This window comes from Scleropages formosus, chromosome 20, assembly GCF_900964775.1.
Source record: "Scleropages formosus chromosome 20, fSclFor1.1, whole genome shotgun sequence".
Taxonomy (NCBI): Eukaryota; Metazoa; Chordata; class Actinopteri; order Osteoglossiformes; family Osteoglossidae; genus Scleropages; species Scleropages formosus.
In genome coordinates this window covers 11890180-11910986 of record NC_041825.1, presented here as the reverse complement: position 1 = coordinate 11910986, position 20807 = coordinate 11890180, and the positions used below count along the sequence as shown (strand labels likewise).

General features: G+C 39.7%; 1 protein-coding gene across 1 annotated transcript in view; it reads left to right on the top strand.

Moving 5' to 3' along the window:
* shisa9a (shisa family member 9a) overlaps positions 1–20807 on the top strand; it is a 58878-nt gene that overhangs the window by 29825 nt on the left and 8246 nt on the right. The window lies entirely within an intron of this gene.

Sequence of the window (20807 nt, the reverse complement as noted above, 5' to 3'; positions counted from 1 at the left end):
GCTCTAAGTCACCATGGATAAAGGTGTTGGCTAAATACTGCGAATAATTATACATCGATTTGGAGAAAAGTATGCGCTAAATGAATAAAAGTAAATGTAAATGTCTTGCACTGCTCAACTGTCGGGAGGCAAACAAAATTTAAATGGTGTCCTTGAAGCGTCTCCCCCTAAGATGAAGAGGGGGTATTAAATGAAGCTTCTTGTAAAGCTGAATTCTTGAATCGGTGTTACTGTACAAAATCAGTACAGTGAAAATCACCAGTGTTATGATGGCACTATAGACATTTTATTAAAAGAGACAAAAATCTGGAAAACAGGGGAAAAGGACGTAACAAGACACATACAGTTTTAAATTTAATTTCAGTTTAAAACATTATTCTTGTTTAAGTTGGTTCTTAGACAGGCGTACATCTTATTGTGATTCTATTACCATACATTATTTATACGTCTAGAAGACATTAATGACATAGCCTAAGATCCAGCTGTTACATAACTTACACTTTAATCCATTTATATATCTGAATATTTGATAAAGCGAGTGAAAACCATTATCAAGAGGACAACATCAATTCCACTTCCATGATTAATACCAGCAAGGTTTTCAGTCAGACTTTCATTTCCTCAGCCACCTGTTGTCCCAAGTGTCTGTTTTATACTGGCTGCAAAGTCCAACTATGGAACCATTGCACCTGGGGAAAAAGTCCAACTGACAACTGAAGTCATAAACTCAGTGAAGGAATTGCACCAGAAAGAACATTCTGTAGCTACCCACCCAGAAAATACAGTTAGCAAGGCTGCAAAAAAGAGGAAATACCACATTTAATACCTCATGGCACAACATGGCTTACTAATGTTGATTATTAACATTCTGAGGAATTGTAATTTCATGGAAAAGAGGGTTCTTATGAACATTAAAAGGAAGCACATGTTTAACTGGCACCTATATGTAACTCATACTCTCAAAACTTTATAGCATACAGTTTTAAAACTGCTAATTCAATATCCTTCTGCATTAGGAATAGACGGAATTGGCAGTAAGTCACTCGTTCTGAGTTTGCCAAGCATTTACAACTTGCAGTTACTACTTGCAGTTTAATACCTCATTGATCACCGATTTACCAAGGGAAGCCACTGAGAGATTGTTTGTGCACTGAAGGACTAAGTGCTATTCATCAGGGAAGGCAAATGGGAGAAGTTCCAACTGGGAATATTCAGGTTTTTTTTTTTTTTGTTTCTGTGTTAACATTTTGTTTTCTGATATGAGTTATTTGAAATACAACAGGCTGGTTTCTGTTTATTCACATGCAGTATTTGTACATCGATGTACTTTGGGAAGGTCTAAGACCTACTTACACCGATCAGCCAAAACATTAAAACCACTGACAGCTGAAGTGAATAAAATTGATTATCTTGTTACAATGGCACCTGTCAAGGGGTGGGATATTAGAGCAAGAAGTGAACAGTCAGTTCTTGAATTTGATCTGTTGGAAGCAGAAAAAATGGGCAAGCGTAAGGATCTGGACAACTTGGACAAGGGCCAGATTGTGGTGGCTTGATGGCTGGGTCAGAGCGTCTCCAAAACACCAGGTCTTGTGGTATGTTCCTGGTATGCAGTGGTTAATACCTACCAAAAGTGGTCCAAGGAAGGACAACCGACGACAAGGTCATGGGCGCCTAAGGCTCATTGATGCGTGTGGGGAGCGAAGGCTAACCCGTCTGGTCCAATCCCACAGAAGAACTACTGTAGCACAAATTGCTGAAAAGCTTAATGCTGGCCATGATAGAAACGTGTCAGAACACACAGTGCATCACAGCTTGCTGCGTGCAGGGTTATGTAGCCACAGACCGGTCAGAGTGCCCATGCTGGCTCCCATCCGCTGCCGAAAGTGCCTACAGTGGGCACATGAGCATCAGAACTACACCGTGGCGCAATGAAAGAAGGTGGCCTGGTCTGATGAATCACGTTTTCTTTTAGATCATGTGAACGGCCGGGTGAGTGTGCGTAACACTATGGGAAGAAGGCAAGCCAGCAGAGGCAGTGTGATGCTCTGGGTAATGTTTTGCCGGGAAACCTTGGGTCCTGGCATTCATGTGGGTATTACTTTGACATGTACCTCCTACCTAAAGATTGTTGCAGACTATGTACACCCCTTAATGGCAACAGTATTCCCTGATGGCGGTGGCCCTCCCACACTGCAAAGATTGTTCAGGAGTGGTTTGAGGAACATGACAAAAACTTCAAGGTGTTGACTTGGCCACCAAATTCTCCACATCTGAGTCTGATCGAGCATCTGTGGGATGTGCTGGAAAAACAACTCTGATCCATGGAGGCCCCACCTCGCAACTTACAGGACTTAAAGGATCTCCTGCTAACGTCTTGGTGCCATATACCACAGGACACCTTCAGAGGTCTTGTGGAGTCCATGTCTCGACGGATGAGAGCTGTTTTGGTGGCACGAGGGGGACCTACACAATATTAGGCAGGTGGTTTTAATGTTGTGGCTGACTGGAGTATATTTTATTGTTTTAGTACCACACATGTGAACATATATCTGCTCCTCACTTTCTAAGCTGTTTTGAATCCATGTTTAATGATTGCATGTTTTCTATGAGGTAGAAAAATTGCTGGTGGCATCCAGTTTGAAATCTGAATTCTACTGGTTAGAGAGGATGAATAATTCATTTCCAGTGTGTACTGAAGGAAATGACAGTAATGGATTTCAGATTGTGTACTTAGCCATCCATGCTCTGCCTCTGACATAGTCGTCGGTTGTAATTGCTCTTCACCTCTCTATTCAGCTTCAGCATTACCATGTCAGCATGACCACACTGTTACAAAATACAAGAGGTAAAAATGTATATATTAGCATATTTAGTATTTCATATTTGAATGTGTCTGCTTAAATTATAATTAATTGAAATAATGCATGCATAAATGAATTTAACTTTCTTTTACCATTTTTACCATGTATTTTTTTTAATAACTGCCTAGTCTGCAAGTTTTTTTTTTTTTTTTTTTAAATTTTGTGTCCTTTGTAGCATGCCTTGAAATGAACGTGCTTTACTAAGAGGTGAAGCAACATGACATTGTTTCTTATAATTGCTCACAAGTTCAAATAACAAAATATCTCTGTGTTTTGATTTTAAGCTTTAGGTTAGTTATCAGTTTGAATTAAATATTTTAAATTCTACAGCTTCAGGCTTCATTTAAAAATTAGAAATTCACTGATATGGTCAGGTAGGATGTCTCTTGTGTTATGTGTCATATCTACACAATGTCAAGTTAAAGAGTAAATTTAGCAGGTAAAGTATAGGCACAAACAGTAATAAGTGCTACATAAATTGTTTTCCGTCTTTCAGTGCAAGTCAGTTTTCCCTCTTTCAGAGAAAGGTGTGTGTTTCATTCTCTGTTGCAAGCTGTTCTGCTCCGACTGCTGTTAATTCTCTTCTGAATGGACTGCAATACACCATCTACTCAAAATTCCTCGAACAGCCCTTTCATACCAAGAAAATAGGTCACAAAGTAAGGACTGTGATTACGTGGTTTGTTGAGAATAACATATTATGGTGGCTTCAACCTCAACCTCACAGCTGAATCATAGAATGAGGGTAAAGCCAAGGGTAGTAGAATATACCACTGTTAAAGAAGAAATAGGAGACAGTACCACCAACCTTCTGTTGGAATTGTCTTCCAAAACTCACTGATAAACTCAGGCTAGGGAAAGAACACCCTGTTATTAATTTCTTACTGTGAAAGTATTTTTTTGTTCATTAATAAAACCTTGGTATGGTATCATATGGCAGGAAACATATTTTAGCGATCAAAAACATATGACAGGAAAAGAATGAAATATGACTGACCATGGAGTTCAGCCTTTTTTAGAACTATTGTTAAAGGACGGGGGGTGTGGGGGTGCGGGGGCACGGCGGTGTGGCCGGGTCCCGCTCTCTGGCAGGCCTGGGATTCGAGTGCTGCTTGGGGTGCCTTGCGATGCACTGGCATCCCGCCTGGGTGCGTCCCCTCCTCCTTCAGCCTTGCGCCCTGTGTTGCCGGGTTAGGCTTCGGTTCGATGCAATCCCGCTCGGGACAAGCGGTTTCAGACTGTGTGTGTTTAAGGACTTAATGTTTTTTTTTATCAAATGTTCCTAACTGTAGCTACTTATATGCAGTTAATTAAATCAAACCTCCAGATCCGGTTTTAATACTTTATGGCTAAAGCATAAAAAAAATGTGGTTTATGGGAGAGACAAATTGTGCTGCGTTCCTTTGGCTGGGTGAAATGGTTAAGAGTTTCACTCCCCTCGTTGCTCAAAGCACCTCCTACAGTCATCCTGGTGCCTAAAGGGCTGCAGCCCGAAACAAGTGAATCGTGGGCAGCTCACAGCACGCACAGCGAACAAGGTGTGTACCCCCTCTGAGCTGGTGTGGGCGTTGTACTTCAAGGAGCAAGGAGGAGACGTAAGAACAGGATAAAATTCGTTCATCCTAATTGGGAGGAAAAGGGAGTAAATGTATTGGAAAATACATAAATCATCTGTCTTTCATACACATTTTCTATATGGATTTTTATCTTTTTTGATTTACTGTAATAGTTGTTTTACATATACACATACAGTACTGTGTACTCAGTTATCAGACTTTAAAGAAATATATGTGTAAATCTAGTCAATAATATGTGCCGTAATGACAGTGTCTGTGCCGATAATTAAATTCAGTGCTTCTCTGAGTTAAAAAGACACCTCTAGAGTGATACTGTGTCGCAGCATTTTAATCAAAAACTTCTGCTGGATGGAGCTATTGCCTTGTTAAAGATGGCTCAGAAATTAAGCATTCAGTCAATATCATTATAAAGTTTGTGTTTCAAATGCCTTTGGAAAGCAATCAGTGCATATTTTGAAGACAAAAACAAACAAACCAGGTTTTTATTTTTTTTATTTCATATTTAAAACTTTGGAAGAGTGGTTGGTAAAGGGATGGAGTGACTCAATGGGACAGAGTAGTGCAGGGTGGTAGCCTTACCCACACACACTGTCTGAACCGCTTGTCCCAAACGGGGTTGCGGGGAGCCGGAGCCTAACCTGGAAACATAGGGCATAAGGCTGGAGGGGGAGGGGATGCACCCAAGACGGGACGCCAGTTCGTCGCAAGGCACCCCAAGCGGGACTCGAACCCTAGACCCACCAGAGAGCAGGACCTGGTCCAACCCACTGCACCACTGCGCCCCCCTGGTAGCCTTACCTTTACCTTTACCTTTTAATATCAAAACAAACAGAATTGGAGTGTAACCCCTTTTAGGTAGGGCACAAAGTGAAAGCCAAACTGGGTGCAAATTAAACAGACTCCCACACTAGAACTCGCAGAAAGCTCTTAAATCACCCACATTCCCAAGCAAAGTCTTCTGACCAGATGAAAAAATATACTTCATGTACCATCATGATAGGCTTCAGGGTGCCCGTCTTATCAGCCCACACTTGGGGAAGAGTTTTGCCTTGAACCAACTCAGAATAACAAGAGCCCTACTTAAAAGCGCAATAAATGTGATTATCTCTCTTGATGTCGTAATTTAACATCTGGATTGCAAAGGTACCTTTTTATAACTGCAGAAAAGGTAAAATACAACTGCCTCGGTTGGTATATGTATGTCTGCTTGTACCACCTCACTTCATACACTGGTGAAATAAAAGGTGCTGGTTGGTGGAAACACTAAACTGAAGAGGGAGATTCACAAGCATAAGTATTTTAGAACAACAGTCAATTCTCTCTGGAGGCAGAGATTTGCATTAATTGCATTACAGGTTTACTATAAGCATCGCTTGTCTTCTCCGCCACATTGTCGTCGCACAATTTGCAATTTAAAAGAGCCAAACCACAGCGCGGCTCCTCCATGCTGAGAGGGAGAGATGGGTGGAGGTTCCCTTACAGGCACAACCTTATTCAGAGCGCGAGAAAAAAAGGAAGCATCATTATTATAATTTCATACTCACTGTATTTGTATGGAATTAATGCAATCAAGAACTGGAATAACCTCAGATATGTTCTACGTATTTAAGGCAACAACCCACTTAGAAATTAGGATTTAATCTAATTTTGGAAGTGATTAAATCAGACGTAAAATGGGTCTAAACTCTAGTCAGAGACATTGATGAAGCGGTAATCTGTCACAGAATGTGTTCAAGATTGCTGAAAATGAGAAATACAGAACATAGAAAGTAACTGAAGAAAAAAAGCACTGCTGACCATCACAGATGGGTAACACTTCCCAATTTTTTCAGAAAATAAAAATAGTTACAATACTGTTGCTGTCACTATATCTGTCATTAGACATTTATAAGGTCCAGAATAACATCTTTGTTAGCGTCATTTCCACTTCCCCCACCACTCTGGAAGTCCTCCTTCAAACGAAGCTGCACAGGATGTGTTTAGTTCATGCTTGGATGCTGCAAGGAGCACAGAACGTGCAGCTGAAGGCAATGCATGACCAGAAGCTGAGAGTTTCACTGTGGGCTGAAAGGGTTTCCATATGGGGTTGCTGTGTAACCCAGTTTCTTCTCATTAACGATACCAAATCGGCTTGGGTTTTACGGTTTTATTGGTTGGGGGGCTATGCTGTGCCTCTGAGCTGTGTTCACCCACTGCTCCACCATTTTTAGGAGATTGCACAGCACCCTAGCCTAACGCAGGAGGACCTGAGGCACAGAAAGAGGTCAATAGTACATCTGCTAAACCTCATTCATTTACTCTTAATATGGTTTTTTTTTCTCATTTATTTTGTAGATTGGCTGAATCATTCTAATCAGTGTCTGCCAGAAGCTGTAAACTGATATTTTATATAATATTACATTTCTTATTTAGCAGAATATATACGTGTGTGTGTGTGTGTATGTGTGTGTATGTATATTGGAATGGCAATGCACTAATGGGTCCATCCATCCATTCTTCCATCCATCCAGTTTCAACAATTGCTTATCCTAAGCAGAGTCATGGTGAACTGCAGTCTCTCCTGGAAGCATTCGGTGCAAGGCTGGGGGGTACAACTTGGATGAGATGCTAGTCCACTGCAGGGTAGCCCCACACACATACACACACACAAATACACACACACAACAGGCAATTTCGTGTCACCAATCCACCTGAACTGCATATCTTTGGACTATGGGAGGAAACCAGAGCACCCTGAGGAAACCCACACACAAACACGGGGAAACAAACAAACTTCACACGGTCTGAGCAGGGATCACACTTACGTTCTCTTGCACCACCCAGGCGCTAGTGCTGCTTGCTGCACCACCATGCTGACTTCTATTCTAACCATCACATTTATTTAGCTGGTGCGTTTCTTTAAAGTGACTTGCATTGTTAAGCTACCATCAATGATTTATCCACTTATACCACAGGATCATTTTACTCATTAAGTAAGTACTCTAAGGTCTTGCAGCAGCTGGAAGGATTCGAACTGTTCCCTTCAAGTGCAGTAGTTCTAATCACTATGCCACCTAATGGCCTTAATGCTGCATTCATTAACTGATCATTTTATCCAAAACAAACTGTTTAGCTGAATATATATAAGAGCAGTAAGCTTTGACCAGAAAAGTTTATGTTAAATGCTGTTAAACACTGAGGAATTTGCTGCTACAAATATTTTTTATTCTATATTTATACACTTATAACTATAGGGACTGATTATTACTGCAATAACTGTAGAGTATTACATGTAGCACTTCATGCTGAAAACCAAACAAAACTGAAGAAATACTGTATAAATATGAGTATTTGTGTGTCTAAAACTGTAAAATATAAACAAAAGCTTTGCTGGATAAGTGTGACATTTTAATCAAATTGCTTTCTGTTACTTTATTTCATGGTTGCGTAATGCTTCAGATACACTAACATTTTTTTACATGTGTCACAATAGACCTTGTTTTCTCAAATGAATGCAGTATTGTAATGCAATCCAAACAACAAAAAAAAAAAAAGACAACAGAATTATACAAAGAGAAACCCTGTGTAATTTTATCTTTATATCACCAGGGTATACAGAATTTACGTGTGTCAGGCTGTTTTTTAATAACTGGCACTTAGCTGCTAAGGAAAGCATTTCTCCTCCATAATGAGATGCAGATGTTATTTCACAAACAATCCAAATCGCCCCATCTCCAGACAGAATGCCAGAAAGGTTGCGCTGTAGTGCTTCAGATGGAATATGTAGAGATTCTTGCCAAAACAGATGACCTTCTTTATGCTCCATGAGCATTTGAGATAGGGCTCTGAAGTCTTGCGATGTTTTACTGTTCCCTCGCTTTGCAGATCTGCGTTGGATCTTCTCTAATGTGAATTCCAGTCATTTCCCCCCACTTAAGTACATACAAAGGGGTATGTTCTGACATGCAGTAGGAAGATATGGGAAAGTACTCATATGAGGACAATTTTTATAATTCATACAGATAGTTGAGGAGACTTTTTGAGAGGAGAACACAGTAAGAACATGTTCTCTTAGCAACCACACAGTCAGAGTTCCTATCCTCCTTGTGTCTTTAGGCTGGAGAGGGGTGTGTCCATTGTCACTGTTATTGAGACCATCCGTACGGTTGCTGGTCCTCATTCTTTCTCCTTCAACTTTTCCACGCAATGCTGTTCACTTTTTCTAAAGAATTCTTTCTTCACATGACTTAAAATCAGTGTCATCATTTGTGTTTCCAGCGAGACTTCTACTTTGATTTGCACCAGGATCCATCTGTATTCCTAGCTATCTATGGTGTTGGGTTCAGAAGCATAGTTCAAAGTAATCTATGTTGTTGCTATCCTGGACTTCCAGTGTCCAGCTTTCACATCCATACAGCACTATCGAAAATACTGCTTGATCAGTTCTTATCTTCATTCTGGTGGGTACATCGGTACATCTGAGGTTTTTTCCAGGACCGTTTCCAGTGCAGGACCTCTAGTTCTACAAATGGGCAGGACCTCCTTAATCTGTCTGTGCTCATCTTGGCAAGGTTTGCCAAGTCAGCTCTAACACTTGACCTGTTAACTAGCCCATCCACCCATCCGAATACAGTCCACATGGCCTACAATGTTTCACCAAATAACAATCTACAGCAAGTCCTTGTGGTGCTGCAGGCAGTATTTCCTCTCCGTATTACACCCTCCTCTCATTCATAAGTTTTTCTCTTCTTTACAGATTAGCTTCAGAAAAAGTGCAGTACATTGCTATACATTATTCATCAACCCAAGAGAAGAGCTACACTGTGTTGTATTTATTAATAGCCGTATACAGGTTGCATGTGCAGGTTTTGGAGCGCTGAAGAAAACTAAAAATGAATGTGTATCACAGGTAAAGGCCACAAAGAACATTCCCCTTTCTCATGGAAAACGTGTTGGAATTAGATTCAAACCATCTTAACCGTGAGAGAGTTAACATCTGGCTCACTTTCTTTTCTGGGGAAATGCTCATGGAAAGGTTGCGCAGGGTCTGCTCATGTTATTGAAAAGCAGATTGATGAAATGTTTAGGGAAAAGTCAATTCTAATTTGGGCAGGAAATTACCTGAGAGAAAGTGTGCCCGGTTTGCTCTGGTGTATTTCTGTGGAATGTTGACTCCAAAATATCCTCTTCCATTTTTACAATGAGTGGAAAAGGCATGTTGTATTCATCTGTCCCTGTACTTTGTTGCACACTTGATAATTCATATTAATCTTAATGCATGAATATGAGCAGCATGGTGTCACAGTGCTAAATCGCTAGTGCCTCATGGTGTCAGAGCTGTGCATCTGGGTGGATGTTTGAATTCAGCTCTGTGTGTGGGGCTTCCACACTGGGCAACAAAAAATGATGGACAAAAGGGGGTAGATGAACAACTTACTTGATATTAGTTGAAAGAACAGAATGATGCACATAGTGTAAAATCAGGACCAGGCTGATAGCTTTACTGTGTAGCACTGTACTGTTGTCCATACACACACACACACACACACACACACACACTGGCTTAAACCGCTTATCCCAAGTGGTGTTGCAGCAAACTGGAGCCTAACCCGGCAACACAGGGCACAAGGTTGGAGGGGGAGGTTACGCACCCAGGACGGGATGCCAGTCCGCAGCAAGGCACCCCAAGCGGGACTCGAACCCCAGACCCGCCAGAGAGCGGGACCCGGCCAAGCCTGCTGCGGCCCCCCCATCTGTTGTCTACAATTCCTGTAAATTGTGTAATAATCATAAAAACAATATGATAGAAGTTTTACCATCATAAAAAGCATAGTGCTTAATATAATGAAAATTGATGCTGCTATTTTGAACTGACTCTTCCCTTTTTGATCATGTTTTGGTGCCTTGGTAGGGGAAGATCAAAAGTTGCTGTGCAACAGCTTTTCTGGCCCGTAATGAGAAGTCCTCTGTGCTTGCAAAGTAATTAGAACAGCAATAAGTTTGACTAGCCAAAGAACAGCACTAGCTATTTCTGCATTTATGTATCACAGTATTAAATTATCTGGTCGTTATTGTTTTTACTGACCTATAACATGTTATTGAACCTCTCTCATATATTCTTTGCAGTTTTGATCAAATATATCACCTGTTAGGTGAGTCTTTGTGTATGTGTGAGTGAATGAGTGTGTGCAGTTTCCGTTTGATGGACTTGCATCCCATCCATGGTGCATCACTCTCTCTGCTTCCAGCATGGATTCTGGACCACCACCACTCTGCACTGGACAAGTGGTAAATGGTAGCAAGTGAGTGGGGGGTGTGGAATCCCCCTTTCTGTATTTTTTATTTTCAGGGGACTGCTAATACTCTGAAACACAGCTAACAGTTATTTATTATAAATGAAAAATGTACATAAATACACAGTGTGTATATATACATATATGTATTTTCCATTTATAATAAATGACACAGATATATCATATGGTAGATGTTGAGCTCACTTTTTTTTTTTTGTAAACTTCCTGAGTCAAAATTTATGTCAGCCGGGTAGCTTCATGAGGAGCTGCACATTTGCAGAATCCCGGTGTGAAAGTGGAAGGTCTCCCAGGGTGCTTTGCTCACTTAGGGCCCTCCCTTGTTATCTGCGAGACATATTACTATTCCATATATTGAAGGCTCCAGGAGTGTGTCGTGTGCATCAAAGCACATTTTGTTGTACTGTCAATTTTTTTGCATTTCACTAGTTTTGTCTTTTTGCAATATACAGACACCCCTCTACTTACAAAAATCTGACTTACGTAAATCCGGCATACACGTTATTTTCGGATGGCACGTATGCAAAACATCTGAAATACGTTAGGCACAAGTCGGCGTAGCCAGCCAAGGCAGGAAGCTGCATATTCTCAGTTCCCGTGTGTTTTGAGCCGTGAACGCATCTCTTCTTGTTAGTGTAGTGTTTTTTTTGCATATTTTTTACCCATTTCATTATTCACAATGCCTGGTGGTAAATGTACACTTGAAGGAAAGCGAGAATTGTCTCGCAAGCATACAACAATCGATTTGGAGATGAAATTGAAAATAATAAGGAAGTATGACTGTGGACAAAGATTATCGTCTACAGCACAGGAACCAGGTTTATCCATCTTGACAGTGAAGGATGCTGTATATATAAAGGACCACGTGATGATGGCACACGATGGTGTTGAATGGTGGCGGAGGAGGGGGAATCTGAAATACGTGACTTTTGACTTACGTAAAGGTTTGAAGAACGGTCTATCTGAGTAAGTTGAGGAGTATGTGTATTAGTATCATCTGCTGCTCTGTGACTTTATTTTTCCTAAAAAAAAATTATTTTTCTCATTTTAATTCCAGTATTCTATTTTGTCTTTCAAGTTTCGATTGTTGTCTGCCTAGTGTCTGTTTTTGACATATTGTGCATCACTCCTTTAATGTTCCGCTAATTTGTTAATGTTTGGATGTTTTTCCCCAAAAATGAAAGAACAAGATGTAAATCAGATTTTAATTTTTAAATGCCTTTTGCATTTGCATGTTTTTGAAATAGCTGATTATGTTCATGAAACAGCAGACAGTGGCTTTATGTGCGATATAGAGACTAATTTCTTCTCAATTAAATTTTCTCATTCTTAAAGATAGACATCTTGCAAATAGTGTGTAGGCCTGCAGATTTTAAATGGCATCTCTTACCTACTATAAAACATGAAAAATCAATATTAACAATTCTAGGATTTGTGCAGCCAAGCACTGAAAATAAAACCTCTTTCAAATTCCTAATGATTTCAGGAATCAATGTAACCGCAAGCATCAAAACAACATTTCTAAGTTTATGCAATGTGCAAAATGTTTTCTTTTTTTTTTTTCCTCCTGACATTGTTGACACACATGTTGTGTTTGTGTGCAAGGGAGTACAAATGTGTGAGGATGTGTGTAGGAACACACTTCTCTTTGCTGGAGGTACATCACTGGCTGACAATGTATCACCACTGTGCAAATTATACGTATTAAAGCTGAATTTCAAAAGCCTGGTTGACAGCCTCCTGTGTCAAAGTGGCTGATGAATTGTGTGTGTTGGCCTTATAACAAATGAATCCCACATTTGCCTTGGCTATATACAGCAGAAACTTTTGGAGTTTTACATAAGGCAGACAGTATATACAGCTTATTCAAATGCTCATGCACTTCAGAGTGCAATGATTCTACTGTAATCTTATGTTATAGTAAACTCTGATAGTTTTTCACTTAGCTTTACAATGTTAAGCTACCTAGAACCGTTTACCTACTGATACAGGTGGGTAGCTGTCACAGGAGCAATTCAGGAAAATAACAAGTAGTGGGAATTGAACCTGCAACCTCTAAGAGCAGAGGCAGTGACTCTAACCACTGTGGCACCTACTTCCCCTCTTCTACTCTCAAATTTTGTAAGTATGAAGGATAGTAAAAAGGTCAGCTATTGGCTCCCTTTAGGTAACTGCTTATCCCTTGGCAGGGTCACAGTGGTCTGGAGCCTATGCCAGAAGCACAGGGAATTAAGTTAAGCAGTGTACACACTAGACAGGATGCCAGTCCTTTGCAGGGTAGCCACAAACCCATTCACTCGCACAATTCAGAGTCATCAGAGGATGTGGAACACATCTTTGGACTGTGGGAAGAAACCAAAGCTGCATGAGGAGTCCCACACATAATGGACAGGGATTGAACCTACACCCGATCACACAGCCCAGGCACCGTGAACTGGCAGTGCTACTTGCTGTGCCATCATATTGCCCTTAAGAAGGTTAAATACATCAGAATGAAAATGGCAATGTAACAGTCTAACTTTTGAATGCTGTATAAGGATGATTAATGAGCCTCTCTGTGTCAGCTCTGAAGTTTAGTGAGGCGCGTGTTTATTTGTCTATCAGAATAATGATCATGTCAAAGAGACAATTCAACTTAAAATCACGAGATACGAGGAGTCATTCTGACCCTCCTTCCCGAGAGGACGCTTGACTGCAGCTGAAATTGATGAGACCACAGTGAATTTAAAGCTGTGTCTGTTTCCATCACTATCCTTTAGGCATCCAGACAGTGCCCACAATCAGTACTAAAACAATGAAATGTGATTGGAATTGGATTGGAGTTTTCATGTTTTTCCCAAGCTATGTGGATTTCTCCTGGCTACTTCAGCTTCATCTCACAGTCCAAAGGGATCTAAATTTCCCTTAGTTTGTATGATTGGGTGGACCGGCAAGCAGATGGGTGTGTGGATCTTTCACACAGAACTCACAATGTAGCACGCACTTAAGAGTAAATCTGTGTAAGTAGCTTAGTGTACAAAAACGGTGTAAATCGCTTTGAACAACAGCATCAACTAGACAATGGTTAATAATATGCTGTTTGCAAAATTGTTTACATTCTTTTAGAATTTTCAAAATAAATTTGAAAAGTAAATTAGATTTATACATCACGATGAACACCCTGCAGTGGAGAGGATCCAGGGATAGGCTCACTCCAGCTCATTGTGACCCTGATTAGGGCAAGCAGTTGTAAAGTGGATGGTTGGTTGGATGGATGAACAATGAAACAACTTTCTTCACCGATTAAACTCCAGGATCCTTTAGACTCTCTGACACCATCTATTGAGCTCTTTTACTGGAGCCATTTGCTTAGTCATTACAGAGCACAGAAACCAAACCCTGCTGCTTTATATGGGGCTGGAGGCAAAACAGCTTCTCTTACTGAAATCCGGGGAGTTCGCAACCATGGCACATGTTAAGATCCATTTTCAAAAACCACTGTTGGGCCTTTGGTCTCCACATGAAGCTGCTGAACAGAAAATGAGTTGGGGCTGAGTAGGAGATGAAGAAGTTACAACACATATGGATGCTGTTTTTGGATCCTCTGGGGTTTTTTTTTTTTTTTTTTTTTTTTTTTTTTTTTGCTTTTTTTTTTGCTACTTTGCTTAATATTTTCTTTTACAATGGTGGATGATTTAATAACATCAAGGTTACAATACCTCGGTGTCTTTTTCAGCTTCCAGACAGTCTCCTTAACAAATTTCAGTAAGTTCAAAGTTTAGCTGTAGGATCCTTAAAGATATTCCAGTTTGCCAGGACTTCACTTCTACCCCGGCTGATATCTTAAAAAAAAAAAAAAAAAAAAACACAATGAGAATCTCACAATGAGATCCTCCTGCTGACATATAAGGCCGGAGTCTAGCACTGGCTTATCTTTCTGACATTCTCCACAGAAACGATACCTTTTGCAGTCTTGGTTGAGCTGACCTGGGCTATTATTTTTGAGCTGTACACTGTGCATCACAGAGACTTTTTGGAGGCTGAAGCAGTTTTCTGGAATGCTCTTCACCTGCTGTGCCTGGCCGAATCCTTAGCTGATCTTAACACAAACATGAAAACTTATTTATTTCAATTATTTTATATGTCACTTTTATTGACTGCATAGTGACGCTGCTGCTTCAGAGTCATTGGGTTGTTTGAGCATAGGTTCGAGTCCGGCTCCATCTTTGTGAAGTTTGCATCTTTTCCCAGTGTGGATGGGTTTCCTTCGGATGCTCTGGTTTCTTCCCACATTCCATTGACATGCATTTCAGGTCAATTGGTGGCAGTAAATTGCCAATAGTGTTTGAATTTGTGAGTGACTGTAGGTATGTGACTACCCTGAAATGGACTGGCATCCCCTCTAGCATGTACCCCCCTCAGCTTTGTGCCCAGTAATTTCGGGATAAGCTCCAGACAGCAGCTCTGACCAGTAAAGGTGAGTATATTTCAGCCTTACGCGGTACAGTCAGTTGAGCTCTTTATGATCAATAGCTTGTAACTACAGCAGCATCACGTGATGTCCAGCTTGAGAACTCATTGACTATACTGCATACTGCTTGTAGTCCTTGTGTACTTTCATTCATTATTTATCAATACCCGCTTGATATTAGCCAATTGGACGGGAAGAATAATTATCCAAACAATATACTGAAAAGAATACAATGAATTATTTTGTGATATAGGCTGGGAAAATGATCACTGAGCTTCAGTAAATTTTCCAACTGGTGGAAACACAGAAGCACTTTCCTAAGTTCTTCTGAAGCCCGTCAAAGCTCCCTTTGGTTTGGAGGTACAGTCCGAGTCTGAAACTGAAAAATAATTCAGTTCATCAGTCTTCTTAGCTCATCCACAAAAGGGAGACCCATTTACGACAAAAAAATCGGTGACACTTTCTAATATTATTAGTGTCATCTAAAAATGTTCCTCAGATTATATGAAACTAAGAGAGACAACTGAGATTTCTTCAGTAGAAAGAGCTTGAAAATATACGTGTAAACAGAATCACAGACTCCTGTAGTACCCTTTCTAGATGTGGCCACATCGGTTTTATTCTGAAATTGAAGGAAGTTTCAGTTGGTGTGAGCCACCAACACTTTATAACACAAATCAGCTCTCTTGGAAAGATTTTGAGACCCAGAACACTGAGCCTGTACATAGACAGCCTTGTAGAACTCAGATGAAAGTCTTTGAACTACAACAGAAGAGAAACTCTTAAGTCCCAGATGGCAAAAAATGGGCGGAGCCTCTCCCGGAACCGCAGGTTGGTGAAGCTGACCTTTTTTAGCTGCCAAAGTTATGAAATCCTCAGAAGTATGGTCTGCAATGTGGAAACCTGTCAGTGATTACCAGGGTTAGGGTAAGCGTTACACTGTTACTTCCCTGACCATTCTTTCTATGACTCATATTGTGGTAACAAGTTTTAATTTGCACTTAAAACACAATGAGACTGCACATGATGTTCTTTGCAATGAACTCTTTTGAAAGAAATGATCATCTCTGACAGTAAAAAAACTTTGAACGTAATCTCTGAAGACAAGATTCCAATATATTGTGTGCCAGGTACAGTTTTTGGCGATGTGTGTCTGGTCAATGTGTCCAAATAAGATTTTCATCATAATAGGTTTTACTTTTCTTTCTCTTCATGTGCTGAGGTGCATCGAGTTAATTTAAAAAATTTAAACGCATTGTAATTTTATGAACCATAACGACAGGAAGGCTAGCACTGACCTCACACATCAGACAAACAGACCGAAAACTACTTACCTGGATGCGTCTGGTGCTACTCCTTTTCAAAGACACTGGACATTAGTCGGGAGGTTCAGGTATAAAACATGGATTATTTTTAATGAATGTGAGGTTAAATATGAACAACAAGCATTTGTACAAGATGCATGTTAGACTTTGTATCTTTTTTTAATGGTTTTCTCAGGAGCAGTGAAGGGGAGACCATACAAAATGAGGACAGAGACAAGAGAGGCGCAGCATCCAGTGTAATTATGTTACTATTTCAGTGCTGAGTACCATAGGCACAGGATTGAGATGTATTTCATTCAACAGCAATTACGGCCTCCTTTTATTTTTTTGCCAGCATCGTAAATGGGGTTAACACAATTTTTTGCAACAATCTGACACTCAGTGTGTTCCCAGGAAAAATAGGCGATTTTAATGAAAACCATCTTCAAAGCACAAAGAGGTGTGGAGAAGCCCAGTGTGTTTTTTAGACTCAAACTGTGGCCCTGAATGAAACACAAGTTTCCCCTTTTAAAGATACAGGATATAAAACACTATCGGAACTCCTCACCAATAACTTTTCCCATCAGTTTCTTTGTATGCCTTTCTGCCCAAAACAAATGACAGTATCTTACTGTTTGAATTCTACTAAAATATGTGTATATTTTGCTGAAACTGTTCAAAATGATCAGTTCAAACTGACAACCAAACATTGCCTTTTTGTCACTAGAGGTGATAAAGTTTAGTAGCCATAGTTGGTATAATTCATGCAACTGCCCAGTCCCTTAACTGGCAATTTGATGTGTGTGTCTTTGAGCCATTAACCACCATTTACCTGATGCTTTTCTCCAAAGCAACTTACAATGTTAAAATTATTTACCTATTTATACAGCTGGGTAATTTTTACTAGAGCAATTCAGGGTGAGTACCTTGCTCAAGGGTACTACATCCAGAGGTGAGGCTTGAACCTGCAACCTTGGGATCCAAACATAGTTGCTCTAACCACTACGCCACCAGCTGTCACAAGGTGTCTATATGCAGAAAAACCTCCTAATTCAAATTAATTGTCGCTTTGCATTTATGTCTCTGAAGGAGGGTAAGTGAACACGTTAAAAGTAATTGGATAAAATGTTTAATTCAATTTAAGACAGCACAGGAAAACAATATTTTAAAAAATATAAAGATATTTAAAAGACTGTATAAAATATAAAAAGCACTACAAATGTTTTATTTGTCCAGACTTTGAAGAGCAGAAGGAGAAAAATTATTGTTCAGTCAGATTATGTTGCCATGGCAAGGAGGAACCATTAGACCGAAGATGGGCCATGTTCAAAATTCTCTCAGTAGATCAGTGAATCAGCTTCTTATACAAGAAATAAAATAAATTAGCAAGAATTTTACATGTAACTACCCGTGGAGTTACTCCTGCTGATTTTGTCAGCTTTTGAAATGTGTAGGTTGACAAAACTGTTGTTGAAAAATGAACATGCACAAATCACAAAATTTCAAATACTCTAGTGACTTAACCTCTTTCAAGCTCCAAATAAATAGTACATTTTTGCCTTTTTAAAATGGAAGCCACTAATTTAATGTAATTATGCATAAACCATAGTAGAAAATGTCACAACCTAATTTTTAAAAAGGTTAATTTTGTTTTTACTGATTAAAATGTAATGAGACAACATAATAACATAAACTGCAAAGTCAATTATGATTGGTCCTATGAAAAATTTGGCTTGGATATTAAATTCATTGATATTTTTCTGGCTTTTTTCCAAGTGTATGACCGAAAAATCTTTTCAAATGGTACAGCTTTCTAACGTGTCATTGTTGTTTTTTGCCCCACACCATATTATCTGATAAGCAGTTAAAAGGAACCTCAACTTCCTATCAATGCTATAACTAAATGGCACAGTGGCACAGCAAGCCCCACTGCTGCCTCATAGTGCCTGGGTGATACATGGGTTCAAGCCACAATCAATCTGTGTGATGTTTGTATGTTCTTCCAGTGTGTGTGGGTTTCCTCCAAGTGCTCTTCTTTTCATCCACAAACCAATTTTGTTCCAGGGAACTGCTGACTGTAAATTGCCCTTATTGCGTGTCTCTGTCTCTCTGTGTGTGTGCGTGTGCGCGTGTGTGTGCGCGCCTACCCCGCAACAGACTGATGATGGACTGACAGCTTTACTGATTCTGGAACAGATTGTAGATGACTGCAACTTTTATGATTTGTGCATGTTTCTTACAAAATATTTCTTAAAATATGGTCCGTGCAAAGATTAAACAAAATTGGACTGCTTTGGCAATGGAGATGAGTACTGCCCCTACATTCGAATGTGAACGAGATGGTGGATGCCTTGAATGCGTACATGACACAATGAAGTATGACATTTATCTGGGGAAAATGTTTAATTCGTTGGGTCCTCTGCCTGGACAATGACCCAAAAGATAAGTGTTGCAGGAGTGGCTCAGGAAGACAAACTGGCTTCTTCTGTCATGGTCAGCAAAGACTGTTGACCTAAATCCTGTCAACGCCTGTGCAGTTGGTTAAAGAAATCCTCAGAAAATTGAAAAGTTACAGCAGCTTATAGCTAAATAGAGCGGCAAACTGTGGAAAGGTGCAGTGAGATAATTGATAGCTATAAAAAGTTTTTGAAGGCAGCCGTCAATGGCCTAAGGCAGGGCAGCCAAGGGCAAGCTCTTGGGTGCCAATAATTTTGTCCTTGCTGAAAATGCTGAAATTCAGTTTTTTTCTTCTCTGCCTTCTAAAGTTGTAAATCAAAGCAATTAAAGTGTGAAAAGCACCTTTTTTTCACGTTCATCCTTTTGCACCACACTGATATTGCAGCTTAATGGTAGAAACCTGAAAATCTTACAATCATGCAAGAGAAGACAATGTTGCAATAGTGCTTTGTGTTGCAAAGGATAGAAACTGAGTCATTGAGTTAATATTTTTGGTATTTTATATAACATTATATGTAACATAACAAAACAATTAGGAGTAATGTCTTGTAACCTATATGTTTTTGCTTAAATTCCATTCCTGCCATTGCCTTTGAACTATGCATTTACCACAAACTTCATTATTATATGTACTCTGCTGCATTGATTGTAACTACTGTGTATTTTTGAACTACTACTTTTACTTTACTAGTATTTTTTAAGTAACAGTTCCATTCCTTGAGTGTTGTTTTGAATACTCTACTTACCCTGCACTCACAAATGTGGCAAACAAAAATCCATAACCCAAAAGGATCTCACATTGTCTCTCTCAGTACAGGAATGACTACAAAAGAAAACCTGAACTTTTTGTGAGAAAAACTAGATGGGAAGATGTCTGTATAAGAGATGCTTGAGTTGATCCTATGAGCCGAGAAGACATGCTAAATTTAGCAAGTGTACAGTGTTTTCACTGAATTTATGCAGCCAAGCTCATCTTGGTCTCTTTATTACACATTATCCATAAGTGCCTCATTAGGCCCTTTCCCTCAAAACAAAAACCATCCACAAGAGCTTTTCTGAGCTCTACTGATATTTCAATATAGTGTAGGCCTTCTTCAAAAAATAGCTAGATAGAGAAAAAAATACCTGAAATATCTATGTAGTGTTTGTTTTAAGGCAGTAAAAAATTGCTTGGCAACAGAGAGGGAATACTGTGCCAGTGTAGGAAGGGTCTGTCACCACAAACGTCACCTTAATAGCTCCCTCAAAAGGAAAGGGAGTCAGAAATCACTCCTGGTTTGTCTATTATGTGAACCTGTTTGATGAAGTATGGGGCAATTCTGCAATAGTTTTAAGTGGAGTAAAACAAAGTACAACAGAGATATAAGACTTCTGGTGCTTCAACCTCTTCTCTCATTGCTTTGCTCTGTGTTCGTTTTTGCAGTACTGCTTTGTGGGGTAGCTGAACTTTTAAGATATGATTTGCTGAGCTATTCTGCATCTTCAGATGACTTGAAGGAACAATGCAGTACCTTTTTTCTAGACACCTTTTCTTCATTGTGAGCCCTTGTTTGTCTCTAAATTACATAATGTTTATCAGAAATTAGGGTTTATTTATGCCCATCAAGGACTTTTTTTCCAAGTGACACTTTCTAACCCTCTTCATTTAATTTCAGTATGATAAGTTGAAGGTCTCAGATTGGTTCTTAAAGAATAAAATTTTCATTGTGTTACTTTTTTGCTTATAATTTTTCCACTCGCAAAGTGCGTTAGAAATGGGATTTTTACAAACTTTGTTTGGACCCACAAGTCAGTAGTTCTTCGGTGATGCAGTGTTGTAAGTGTGCCATTTCAGTAGTTAACTCATGGTTACTTTCAATCTGCAG